Source organism: Mustela nigripes, chromosome 6 (genome assembly GCF_022355385.1).
Source record: "Mustela nigripes isolate SB6536 chromosome 6, MUSNIG.SB6536, whole genome shotgun sequence".
NCBI classification, from domain to species: domain Eukaryota; kingdom Metazoa; phylum Chordata; class Mammalia; order Carnivora; family Mustelidae; genus Mustela; species Mustela nigripes.
In genome coordinates this window covers 130,262,346-130,276,930 of record NC_081562.1, presented here as the reverse complement: position 1 = coordinate 130,276,930, position 14,585 = coordinate 130,262,346, and the positions used below count along the sequence as shown (strand labels likewise).

Here is a 14,585-nt window from a genome sequence, read left to right as displayed (position 1 = left end):
ACATACACATTAACTAGTTAATTCATTACAGTTAACCCTTGAAAAACATGAGTCAGGGATGGTGACTATCTCACACACACAAACTCATTTTAATATCCCCATATAACTTTTACTCCCCCTAAAATGAACTTGTAGCCTGCAATTGACTGGAAGCCTTACCAATAACGTAAACAGTCTATTAACACATATTTTGTATGTTTAAGTTAGGCAGAGGAAAGGAAATGTTATGAAGAAAATCATAAAAGAAAGTACTTTTATAGGGAAAAAAATCCATGTATTAGTGGACCTACACAGTTCAAACTTGTGTTGTTCAAGGGTCACTTGTAAATTAAAAAGGCATAGAGTACTTTGTTATTTTATTTTATTTATTTATTTGAGAGAGAGACAGTGAGAAAGAGCAGGAGAGGCAGAAGGTCACAGGGGGAAGCAGACTCCCTGCGGAGCTGGGAGCCTGATGCAGGACTCGATCCTGGGACTCCAGGATCATGACCCGAGCCGAAGGCAGTTGCTCAACCAACTGAGCCACCCCGGTACCCCAAAAAAGCATAGACTACTTTGAACATTAAAAATGAAAGTAGGGGCGCCTGGGTGGCTCAGTGGATTAAGCCGCTGCCTTTGGCTCGGGTCATGATCTCAGTGTCCTGGGATCGAGCCCCACATCAGGCTCTCTGCTCAGCAGGGAGCCTGCTTCCCCCTCTGTCTCTGCCTGACTCTCTGCCTACTTGTGATCTCTCTCTCTGTCAAATAAAATAAATAAAATCTTAAAAAAAAAAAAAAAAATAAAAATGAAAGGATTTCTTTTAACCATACTTATTTCATTTACATATTTGTCACGATTTAAGAGACAATTTAATACACTTATTATAGAAATTATAGAGGTCATATTATTCACTGGAAATATGGTAAAACCAAATATTAATTTTAAATTTAAGTTAAAATGCCAGGGCAATTAGATACATATTTTTTACTCTTTTAAATAATTACTGAATAAAAAAGAAACAAAAATGCACTTAATATACTAAAGTTAAAACATTCGTAAAATATGATTAAAAATAAATTGAAAAGCTTAAATATCATAACATAAAATATGCATGCATATTTGCATACATTATTGAAGCAAAGTAATAAGAGAATCAGGTAGGTAAGATACTAGAATATAAAATAATATTAGGAAGAACTTGTGCTTCCATCTGTCAAAAAAAGCCATTACTGGTCTTGTTCCTTTGTCAAAAGCAGCTACAGAATGGGACATAATATATAAGACAAATGTTTTCAGTCATTACACAATTTGTAGCTTAGGACTGTGATTCTTTAGAGATGGAAATAGAAAAGATGAGTTTCATAATTGCCTCAAGATTGTCAAAGATTTCTGTGTGAGGAAATTTTTGTATCACAGAGCAGAGGTAGAGTTAAAAAAATAATATCGGTGTCACTAAATTGAGAGATTAGAATTCTTGGCTGCTGAAGTGACTATCTGAGAAAAGAAACTGGTCCCTAGAAGATTGCCCTAGAAGATTTTGTGGGGATTAACCACAGGTCTGTGGCTAAGAGTTAGACTCTCTGTGCCCATGGTACAACCCTCTAAGGAAAGATGATATGGTGCAGAACTGAGGACTGAATGTTTATTCCAGAGGTAAGCAATTTGGAGACATATGAAAGTTCTAGCACAACTGGTGTTGAAAGGTGGTGCTAAACACTTCAGGCATTCAAATAAGATCACAATAAGTAACCAGGTTATCAACAGGAGCATAATCTTTTTTTTTTTTAAAGATTTTATTTATTTGTTTGATAGATAGAGATCACAAGTAGGCAGAGAGGCAGGCAGAGAGAGAGGAGGAAGCAGGCTCCCCGCTGAGCAGAGAGCGTGATGTGGGGCTTGATCCCAGGACCCTGAGATCATGACCTGAGCTGAAGGCAGAGGCTTTAACCCACTGAGCCACCCAGGTGCCCCTAGGAGCATAATCTTAAGGTTAAGTGGAAAATTTTAATATACCTAACCAAAACAATAATAAAATTTAGCTTGATTAGATAAAGAAGATCTGTCAGGAATTAACTGTAAAAAATGTAACACATTTTTAAGGAACATGGCATAATTCTAATTTGCTATAATCCTACCACATAAGTAAAAAGGGAAAAAATACACATATTAAGAAACAGGAAAATTGATATTCATTTGAGAGAACAAAAACAAAATATCAGTAGAAATTGAGCCTGGGGCTCCTGGGTGGCTCAGTCAGTTCAGTGTCTGACTCTTGATTTTTGGCTCAGTTGATCTCACCATTGTGGGATCGAGCCCTTCATCAGGCTCCACCGTTGTCTCTCTCCCTCTGCTCCTCTTTGCATATGTTTTCTCTCTCAAATAAATAGATAAAATCTTAAAAAAAATAACTAGAGCCAGAAATGATTTAAAAAAAACAACAACAACTTGGATTTAGTAAACAGGAGATTTAAAACAGGTGTTACAAATGTGTTTGAGGATCTAAATAAGAATATAGCCATAATGAATAAACAAGTATTGAGGATCTCAGCACAGTATTGAGGATCTCAGTCCCTCTGCCCCTCCCCCATGCATGCTTTATCTCTCTCTTTGAAAACAAATAATAAATCTTAGAAAAAGAAAAGTACCACAGATGTAATCATGCATCCTTCTCAGTGCATCATATGAGGAGGCATGTGTTGATTTGTGCTCCTATTCCTGATGTTTACTTTGAACAATTGGTTAAAGTATAGTCAATCACATCTCTCTTCTATAAAGTAATTCTTTTTTAAAAAATTATTAATTCATATGCAAATACCAGTGAGTATGAAAATATACTGCCCTTGCCAAACGTTCAGCTAGTTTTAGCTCCTATTGATGATTGATTGATTTCCTTCCTTCCTTCCTTCCTTCCATTCTAGTAAGAACATTTAACCTGAGATCTACCCCCAACAAATTTTTAAGTGAATGAAATATGGTATTTACTCTGGGCACTCTGTTATATAGTAGATCTCTACAAGTTTTTCATTTTGCATACCTGAAACTTTATACCCATTGTGGACAGCAACTCCCCATTAGCTCCTCTCTGCAGCTTCTGGCAATCATCATACTACTTTCTGTTTCTTTGAGTTTGGCTATTTTAGATACCTCATATAAGTTGAATCATGCAATATTTTTTCTTTCTTCAACTGACTTAATTCAGTTAGCGTATTTCAAATTCAACCATGTTGTCAAATATGACAGTATTTCCTTTTTTATGGCTGAATAATACCCCATTTTATGTAAACACCACCTTTTCTCTCTATCTGTTCTCCCATCAGTGTATGTTGAGGTTGTTTCCTTATCATGACTATTGTGAATAATACCACAGTGCATGTCAGAGTGCAGTTATCTCGTCATGTTCTTGACTTTTTTTTGGATATACCCAAAATTGGGATTGCTGGGTCCATACAGCCCACTGATGCTTTTCTTATGTCTTCACTCCACACAAATTGGTTTTCTACTATAAAGAAGAGCTTTGCCTTTGCTCTATTCATTTCTTAACTTGTTATTTATTTATATTATTATGGTCTTACAGATTAAAATTTCATCCAAAGGGTTATAATCATCATAATTTATTCTGATTATCGAATTATTCCAGCTTAGGCTATTAGGAACTCCTGTAAACTATCTTCTATGAACTTTTCAAAGTTGTTAATCACTCTTTGATCACTTCCTTTCATCTTGCACAACAAAATATCCCACACTGATCTTATACTTTTTCTTCCCCAGACTTGATATCAGCTCTAAATAGCCCTGATTGTTTTTAGTGGAGAGTGATAGTTTAAAAATCAAGATTATTTTTTTAATGAGTCATTACTTCTTGGCCTTCTCAGTGGACAGAGCTAGTAAATTTATGTATATGTATACATGTGTTTGCGTATTTCCATGGCTATTGTCTATCTGTTTACCTGCCTGTCTACCTATCTACCTATTTACCTACCTATCAGTCTACCTGTCCACCTCTCCAGCTACCTATCCATTCATCCATCCATCCACCATGGATAACACCAATTTTAATCCAGTACCACATTTTCATATTTGTCACCTGTATTTACAACATTAACAGCCTAGTACCAAGTTAAATCAATTTTTATATTTAATTGCTCAAATCTAGAATACGCAGAAAGCATTCTAATTTCAGAAATGCCAACATATATCACTGTTAGAAGCAAGCAAAATAATTAGAATTTGATATTTGTTCTTAGTTTTTTAAGATGAAATATATAGTGCATACATCACAATTTGGTGTTTTGACAAGTACATGCACATATATCACAAATATAGTACATTTATATCATCCAAAAAAGTTCTTTCACACTTCTTTCTATTATGTGTCTGCATATTTACTATATACACAAACATTTTTACAAAAAGACTCTCTGGGATTTCAGATAGGTTCATATTGAATCTATAAAAGAAACTGGAGGAAAACTGCATGTTAATGACCCTGAGTTTTCCAGGGATGACATCCTATATAAACAAGTCCAGTATAGACATGTCTTTTTAATATGTATTCCAAATACTTTATTCTTTTCATACTTGTGAATAAAATTACTTTCTAATTTCAACTTGTAACTTTTTGCTGATAACTTGTAGAAATCCAATTGAGTTTTTTATATTTTCCTTGTATCCTATAACCTTTCCAAATTTAGTTAAGAGTTCTAGTAGTTACCATACAGATTTCTTAGAAATTTTTTGTGTAGATAATTGATTAATTTATGTGATTTCATATGCTTTCTCTTCAATTCCATTTTACTTTCTTTTCCTATTGCACAGACTAGAACTTTCTGGACCGTTGTTGAATAAAAGAGGTGGGCTTTTGGACTTTTGGACTACTTACTCTGTTCCCAGTCTTAGGGTAGAATTCTGCAGTATTTAACATTTAAGTCTGAAACTAGCTATATGTTCTCCACAGGTCCCTTTTTTCAGTTTGAATGAGATCCCTTTTATTGCTAGTTTACATCAAGTTTTATCATAAAGAAGTGTTGAATATTATCAGTGCCTTTCCTGCATCTAGATGAGAAGATCATATGATTTTTTTCTCCCTTTGTATTAAAGTAATGAATTACCTTAGTTGATTTTTGAACATTAAGTCAAACACATTCCTTAATAAATGTATTGTTAAAGATTTTTGCACCTATGTTTATGGGGGAATTGGTCTCTAAATTTCCTGTAGTTGCTTGTCTGCCTTTGGTATTGGCATTATACTGGCTTCATAAGGAGAGTTGGGAAGAGTTCTCTTTTCCTTATGTTTTGAGAGAGTTGGTGTAAGTTAATACAGTTTCACCCTTAAAAGTTCAATTGAGGGGTGGGATTATGGACATTGGGGAGGGTATGTGCTTTGGTGAGTGCTGTGAAGTGTGTAAACTTGGTGATTCACAGACCTGTACCCCTGGGGAAAAATATATGTTTATAAAAAATAAAAAATTAAAAAAAAAAGCTCAATTGATTTGACCCATGAAGCCATCTGAGTTTAAAGTTGGGTATGTGGGAAATGTTTTATTATGAATTCAGTTTTTGTAATGGATAGAATCTCATTCAGATTTGTTTCGGTTTTAAGTTTTTTTTTTTAAAGGTATTCTCTATTCTCTCATTTCTTTCAAGTTGTTGATATTTTTAGAATAAATTTATTATTCAAAACAGTTATTCCCTTATTTTATTTAAATGTCAAAGGTTTTCGGTGCTATGCTATCCTTACAACTTTTCTATAAGTTTGAAATTATTTAAAAATAAAAATTTGTAAAAAATGTAATATTAAGAAACTCAGGAGAAAGAAGTAATGATTTGGAAAACAAGCAATTCAAATGATAAATTCAAAAGTATGTTATTTTTTAAGGTAGACAAAATACGAACTTTTCATTTTTTTTTAAGATTTTTTATTTATTTATTTGACAGAGAGAGATCACAAGTAGGCAGAGAGGCAGGCAGAGAGAGAGAGAGAGAGGAGGAAGCAGGCTCCCTGCTGAGCAGAGAGCCTGATGCGGGACTCGATCCCAGGACCCTGCGATCATGACCTGCGATCATGACCGAAGGCAGCAGCTTAACCCACTGAGCCACCCAGGCACCCCCAACTTTTAATTTTAAAAAAGGAGAAAAACACATTTGAATAAATGTGGCCTTGTTAAAGGAGAATTAATAACCACATAGATACCAATAACTTTGTGATAGCTTGAAAATATCAATGAGCTAGTTAACTTTCTATGAGAAAAATGCCAAAATTAACTAATGAAGTAGAGAACCTGAATAGACCATTAACTATCCAATAAAGTTATCAACAAATGTCCTTGATTTTGTCTCTTGAGATAGGTACTACAGGATTCTATCACATTTTAATGAATTGCTAATGACCAAAGAAACTATTCTAACATATAAAAATGACTGAATTTGTTTTATGAAGCTAATAAATCACTGATAAAGAACCCTCCAAAAAAACTGGAAAAGTAAGAAAACTGTAGTTCAAACTCCTTGTGAAAATAAATGTAGAAGAACTGAAAATGGTAGCAAGCCAAATTCAAATATAGAACCATTATACATTTTGAGGTCAAAATCTTACACTGTTTAAAGGAAATAAGACACTGTCCATGTAACCAAATAAACCACCGAAAAAAATCATAACAAACTGTTAAGTGCTTTCTGTAATATATGGAATGATAGAACTTTAACATCTTACAGATGATTGGATAAATTGAAGGAAATAATGAAATATTTTTATTAAAATCAAGATTATATTGCGAGTGTTTACTATTATTATTTAACACTCTTGTTCTGGTTCTATGCAGTATGTAAGGCGTGAAATGAAATACATTAACACGAAATTATAATGATTTTCTAATGATGTGATTATATACCTCAAAATCCAAGAGAGTTGCTTTAAAGAACATAATCATTCCAGTATTTGATTGTATAATGTCTTCCCAAAACTCACGTTCACGAAGTGAAGGTGAATGTGACCTTAGCTGAAGCAGGGTCTTTGCAGATGTACTGAGTTAAAATGAGGTCATACTAGATTAAGGTATGCCCTAGCTCAATGACTGTTAACACTTTTAAGAAGAGCAAATATGGACATAGATATCCAGAGGGAAGATAGTGTGAGAACACACAGAATGTCATGTGACTGGAGGAATGTATCTATAAGCCAATGAATGCTTAGTTTGCCAGTATCCACGAGAAGCTATAAGGATTCAGGGAAGTATTCTCCGCTAGGGCCATGAGGGAGAACATGGCACTGCAGACACATTGATTTCAGACTGCTATCCTTAGCAGCTTTGAGGGAATAAATCTCTATTGTTTAAAGCTACCCATTTTGTTGTACTTTATTATGGAATTACTAAGAAACTAAAACAATCTCCAAAGTCACAAAACTGAGAAAGTACCCCATTTATAACTGGAAACTAATTTCTCAAATTATGTTTTTTTTTCTTGTTTATTTTAATAGAATTTGTAAAACTTGTCCTGTGCATCATCAATGTAATAATCTACACAATTCTCATAGTTCTACTAAATAAGTAAATAAATAAATTCATAGCTTCCTTAGATAGGTTGGGAATATTCTTTGTTATGTAAAAAACTAGTTTCCATATTATGGGATTTCTCAGAGCTAGTGTGTTAATAATATGCTCGTGTATTTTTAAATCTTCCTTAAACAGAGATAATAATTTGTAGGATTCATCTTATTCCTTTGACTACAGACCCTTCTTCCATATGCCCATAAGTCCGTAGGACATTCATATTTAGATGAATAGTGTAAAAGAATTGATAAACTACCTCAAGAAGAATCAAGTCAAAGTGGAGGGTTGCCATCTTTTCATAGCCGCCTACATGTAAAGAGATCTCTTTGAGAATTTTCTCATAGACACCTACAGTTTCTTAGCCTGTAGTATTTATAGATTTATTATTATTATTTATTATTATTTGCAACTCCCATCCTGGAGCACTGCATACTACATTATAAGAGGGAGTAGTGGCACAGGGTTCTGTGTATATCATTCTTTAACTCATAGTTCTGCTACTTACAATGTGATACTTTGCTTAGTATCGTACTCTGAACTTTAGCTTTCTTATCAACCAATATACAATAGCCCCCCTTCCAGTTAGTTTTTTATCTTCCTAAATGTGCCTTATTTATAGCATATGCTCAATAAATCTATATTGAATGAACAATTGAATAGAACATTGAGATCTTAATTTTAGGAATTTGATGGTTGTGTCTTAAAAGGATTTAGATTATTGCCTTTCAAAATTACGAACTTTTTAAATGAAACTGATATTTCATGCTCATGAAGATAGTGATCGATGGAAAAGTTATAGTGTTTAGAAAGGTAGAACCTGGTTTGATGGATGGTACAGTTGCAGACAAAGGTGATCATTGTCTTCCTGATGGCACACCTGTCTGGTTCTGGCATTAATTGCTCCATGAAGTGACAGGAATTGGCATCTGCACAAAAGACTGTTTGCTGCTTTTCTCACCTGGCACCCAGGGGAAATTGTGAAATATGAAATTATAAGTTGTGCCTTCTCATCACAGTGATCTGAAATCTTAACAACTTATGCCTGCTTATTGTATTTTCCCCACTGATACATTAGAATTAAAATTTCCAAGGAAAAATATCTTTAAAACAATAGTAAATATCAGAAGAAAAACAGAATTTACATGATAGAAATTCATGTAGCATCATTTGTATGATTTTTGAAACAGAATAAATCCGATTTTCTCCAGCAAACATCATTTTTAAAAAAATTTCATTTTATTTCTTTTCAGTGTTCCAGAATTCATTGTTTTTGCACCACACCCAGTTCTCCATGCAATAAGTGCCCTCCTTAGTACCCACCACCAGGTTCACCCACCCCCCCTCCAAAATCCTAAGTTTTTTTTTCTCAGAGTCCACAGTCTTTCATGGTTTGCCTCCGCCTCCAATTTCCCCCAACTCACTTCTCTCCATCTCCCAACATCATTTCTTTATGCAGTTGGCCTTTCTGGATGCTGGTCTATATGGCAAACTAGTCTTCATGGGCTGATCAATTTTCCAACACAAGGTGAACTGATTTAGTTACTTCATTTTATAATTTTTAATTAAGACAACTATTCAGCTTCTAAACGATGCTTAGTTGGGGTTCATTATTATTTTAATGTATTTACCTCTCAGGCCTCTAAAAGGATACTTAGGAGAACTTGACTATTCTAAAGCAAAAGAGACTATTACAGTTTATTGTAGGAAAGAATAAATTACCAGAAAGTATCAAATGCAATTTTTAAAAAATCAAATCAGCAATTGGATAGAAAATGCCATTATGTTCATTTGGTGACAGAATTATGACAGAGAAATTTTCTCTATCCCTGAAAGTAGTAAAAATCAGTGTTAGCTAGACTGTTAAACCATTTTTTAAAAAGCATATTAGTCTTGATGCTTTCTTAAGTTAATTAATTTTTAGTTATTTCAAAAACTGAAGGCCATTCTTCACTATTGGGCAAGTTTTTTTTTTTTTTTTTTTGGATGTTGTGATAAAATTAACTTTCATCTTAGTGGTCTTTACCCTCCAAAATGGTATCAAAACAATGGTAAGACCCATGTATTTTCAAGTTTTCTGCTTTATTTGAAATAACTTAATAGTTATTTTTGTGTATTTAAACAATTATACTGATCTATGCTAACTGTAAGAATGAATCCATAAAGAAAGACACGATTTTGGTGCCTAGCAGAATTTGGAGAATCTTAAAGAGTCTGTTGATTACATTCTATTAACAATAGTATAGAATCTTTGTCCCAGAATTGCTGTGGCTTCAGCTGGGATGTGCACCTGTCTTCCTTTGGCCTGTGCACTGAGGAACAGGGCCCTGAGAGCTTTGGTGGCAGAATCATTCCTACTCTCATGTACATTAAATTTCCTTAAATATTTGAGAACTTGTTCTAACTAGCTTTCTTGAAGAGACAAAACTATATAAATACTTAACATGCTGCAACTTTGATCCTTTTTAACTATTTTTAGTTTTTGAGCACCACCTCACATAAAAGTAAGGTTTTTAATATTTTCATTTTCACTTTAATATTCAGAGAGAACTTAATAAAGAATATTATCAAAGAATTCTGACCTGTACATTTTATTACTTAAGATCAGATTGCTCATTGGCTTTATGCTGCATCATGCCTTTAAACATAAAGAACATGAAAAGTATCCTAAACATACAATTTTAGAAAATACAAACTCTTAGTAACACAATGCTCAGTTTTACAGCATCATCACTTACATCATCAGCTGTAGGATTTACCAGCAGAATTATAGGAAGAGGTTTGTGTAGTTCCTACTGTCCAGTGCTATATATGATGATTTTGGAGGTCACAGCTCTCTTCTAACAAGTCAAAGGCTGAAGAGACTAAGAAATCAAGAACTCTTATTAAATCCACAGGACAAATATCTCCGAGATTGAAGAGAGGCAAGTGAACCCAGGGAATCACACATTAGCAGATTAGAAACTTGGGGGCAGAATCCACTAACGGAACCAGTACCTGGGTAAGAGATCCGAATTGGTTATTGATGACGTGCCACATGGACAAGCCCAAGAGTTAAAAACTTCAGGAAACCCACTTATTGGAACACCCTATAATATTATGAGATTGATATTTATAATCTTTATTTATGATATTGTGTATAAATGTAATACTGCAAGGAGTTTGGCCAGGTTTCCAGTAAATATCAGAGAAAAATCCTCTCCTGCTTCCAACAGCTGGGGGCGGGGGGGCGGTGGAAACCATTTTAAGGTATCACAGAGCACTTTGCTTTTCCTCACAAGGCGTTCCCTCAGACAATGAAAGCCTAAACTGCCAGGGTATTTTCAGAGCCTAACTGGCCTCGTGGAAGGGAAATCTCTATTGCTAACCCTCTCTAGATATCCCGTTCCATGTAAGGAGAGGAGAAAAAAAATCTGAGAAATGCTTGTGAGGTTCACAGTCCAGAGGTTCATGATCCCTAAAAGACTGAGACCTAATCATAGAACTCTAGAATTCTTCCCCTCTCCCCACATTAAGGCCTATTTATAGCAGTTCCTCTTACCCAGTGTATCATGTCCAGCTATTGAGAAAGTATCACATGGAGAAAGGAAGAATTAGAAAGAGACATGACAGGCATGTTGGAATTATTAAACCAGGTATTTAAAATAACTATGATCAGTGTGCTAAGGCCTTTAGTGGATAAAACAGCAAGCAAGAAAGATGCACAGTGTAAACAGAGATCCTCAGAATCAAAAAGAAATCCTGGAGATCAAAACCTCTGCGACAGAAACGAGTAAGCTTTGGTGGGCTTATTAGTCGCCTGGACACAGCTGAAGAACGATATCTGAGCTAGAAGACATCACAATAGAAATTTCCAAAACTGAAAAGCAGAAATAACAAAGACTGAGAAAAAACAACAGATGTTCAAGGACTTCACAACAAGATATGTGTGTAGCGGGAATACCACATGGATAAGAAAGAGGAAAGGAACAGAAGAAACATTTGGAAAAATAATGACTAAGAATTCTCCCCAAATGAATGTTGGACACAAAACCACAGCATAGAACATGAAGCAGGATAAATGCAAAAACAAAACAAAAATGTAACAACAACAACAAAAAAACCAATCAAACAAAAAGCACCCCTACACTTACATATATCCTTTCTAAGCTATGGAAAATCAAAGTAAAATCTTTAGAGAAGTTGGAGAGATAAGATGCTTTCCCTACAGAGGAACAAAGGTAAGAATTATACTTCTCAGAAATTACCCAAATGAGAACTGAGTAGATTGAAACATTTAAGGTGTTTGGGGGGATAAACAACAACACCAAACTACCAACCTTGAATTCATACGCTGTGAAATTATCCTTCAAAAGTAAAAGACAAATACTTTCTCAACTCTGTCAGACAAACACAAATTGCGAGAATTTTTTTTTTTTTTTTGCCAGAAAACCTACTTTGAAAAAAAAAAGTTTTTATATCAAGGAAAATGATCTAAATCAGAAACTCAAATCCTCAAAAGGGAAAGAGAGCCTTGGAAAATAAATGAAGGTAAAATAAACACTTTTAAAGTTATCAAGAATAAATAAAGGCATTACATAACAATGAAGGAGTCACTTCCCCAAGGAGGCATGCCAATCCCTAATGTGTATGCATCTAATAGAATGTCATACAACATGCAACAAAAACTACTAGAATTGCAAGAATAGATGAATCGACTATTGTAGTTGGAGATTTCTGTACCCATCTATCAGAAATAGACCCATTGGTCTGTGTGTCTGTTTTTGTGCCAGTACCATGCTGTCTTGATGAGCACAGCTTTGTAATACAGCTTGAAGTCAGGCATTGGATGGGTGAGCTGGGTGACGGGTATTAAGGAGGGCACGTACGGCATGGAGCACTGCGTGTTCTATGCCAACAATGAATCATGAAACACTACAGCAAAAACTAATGTCATACTGTATGGTGACTAACATAACACAATAAAAAAGAAAAGAAATGGATAGCCTCAGTAGGCAGAAGGTCAATGAGGTCATAGTTGAACTCAGTAATTCTTGCTGTCCTGGAAGTAGAAGAAAACTTTAGCAATATTTGTAATCCTACACTGTTGGTGGGAATGCAAGCTGGTGCAGCCACTCTGGAAAACAGTATGGAGGTTCCTCAAAATGTTGAAAATAGAACTGCCCTATGACCCAGCAATTGCACTATTGGGTATTTACCCTAAAGATACAAATGTAGTGATCCAAAGGGACACATGCACCCGAATGTTTATAGCAGCAATGTCCACAATAGCCAAACTATGGAAAGAACCTAGATGTCCATCAACAGATGAATGGATCAAGAAGATGTGGTATATATACACAATGGAATACTATGCAGCCATCAAAAGAAATGAAATCTTGCCATTTGCAACAACATGGATGGAACTAGAGCGTATCATGCTTAGCGAAATAAGTCAAGCAGAGAAAGACAACTATCATATGATCTCCCTGATATGAGGAAGTGGTGATGCAACATGGAGGCTTAAGTGGGTAGAAGAATAAATGAAACAAGATGGGATTGGGAGGGAGACAAACCATAAGTGACTCTTAATCTCACAAAACAAACTGAGGGTTGCCGGGGGGAGGGGGTTTGGGAGAAGGGGGTGGGATTATGGACATTGGGGAGGGTATGTGATTTGGTGAGTGCTGTGAAGTGTGTAAACCTGGTGATTCACAGACCTGTACCCCTGGGGATAAAAATATATGTTTATAAAAAATAAAAAAGAAAAAAAATAAAAAAAAAGAAAAAAAAATATTTTTAGGAACCTGGGAGAGATCGTTGGTATTTCATGCAACCTAACATATTTAATTTCTGTAACTTATTATAATAAATTCCAATTAGTACACTTTTTATCTTTTTCTGTTTCACAATTTCTCATCTCTAAAGTGAGGATTTTGTTTTAAAAAACAATTTCAGTGATTATAACTTTTACTTTAGGCAGCATTTCCCAACCCAAACTGTATTGAACAGAATAAGAAGCTTCCTGAATTCCCTAGCAGGACCTGAGGAGCAAAGATGAGGAGAAAGAAGAAATAAAATTACATTGACTAAATAGGTGTTTAGAGGAGGTTATGTGTGTAATACTTAAATATCATCTCATTGATATTGGGACTGAGAATCAGGTTTGTGGAAAAGTAAACTTGCACAAGCCATGGAAATGGCTATATGTAGCAAACTAAAATATTATTTTCTTTTGTTTTCCTTTTTTTTTTTTTGTCAAAAAGACAATTGAGAATTTGAATGTTTGGGAGAATTTGAATGTTTGGGAGGATTGTTAACAATATCAGAAGGTTCTAAAGCATGTAATCTAATTAGGGTCACAGGTCACTATAAAACTCAATATTTCATTATTTCTTTTACCGACAAGGTTAATAAGGGATTTCATAGGCAAAAACATTGGATTATATAGTTGTTAGAAAAACTTTGCCCCTTTAATTTTGAGAAGTTTTAACTGCTTCAAGTAGTCAAGACCTGATAAAGACAAAACAGAAACTCTGCTTTTAATTTCTTACTAAAGCAGAGCAATAATCTAAGAAAACCATCTTTTTTAGCAGAGAGAGAAACCAGGTTTCAATTTTATACTAGTGTACTTTTAAAACCCATTTATTCCAATCCAAGTCAGTCCTGACCCTAGCAAAAATTCTCCAGTGATTCCCCTTCACAAATGTTTTACAGATTTCTTTATTCTTCTTTTTTTTTTTCTTTTTCAATACAGATTTTGGTGTAAGTCTCCTATCTCTAAATAACCAGTTTCATTTTAGGACAAAATTGCTTTCTTTTCCCTCAATAAAAATGTAATTTTATCCCTTTTGTCTTTTTATGCACCTCTTTCTTACACACAGAGTTGCTTCCCTGAGCCATTCTAGCATCTTAATTACATTGATCAGAATTTTAATTCTTAGAAACCTTAGTTTCTAAAAACAAAGTAGTAACCAAATGTGAACTGTACTACTCCCACGTCTTCCCAAGCCTTGCTAGATAATCAGCTTTTATTTTACCAAACTTAGGAGTTCAGTTCATGTTGGGACTGGTGCAGTTGG

The 14,585-nt window shown here is 34.6% G+C and overlaps 1 protein-coding gene across 1 annotated transcript in view; it reads left to right on the top strand.

Moving 5' to 3' along the window:
- The window catches only part of MALRD1 (MAM and LDL receptor class A domain containing 1), a 751,478-nt gene that overhangs the window by 314,051 nt on the left and 422,842 nt on the right, over nt 1-14,585 (top strand). The gene's annotated exons all lie outside the window — the stretch shown is intronic.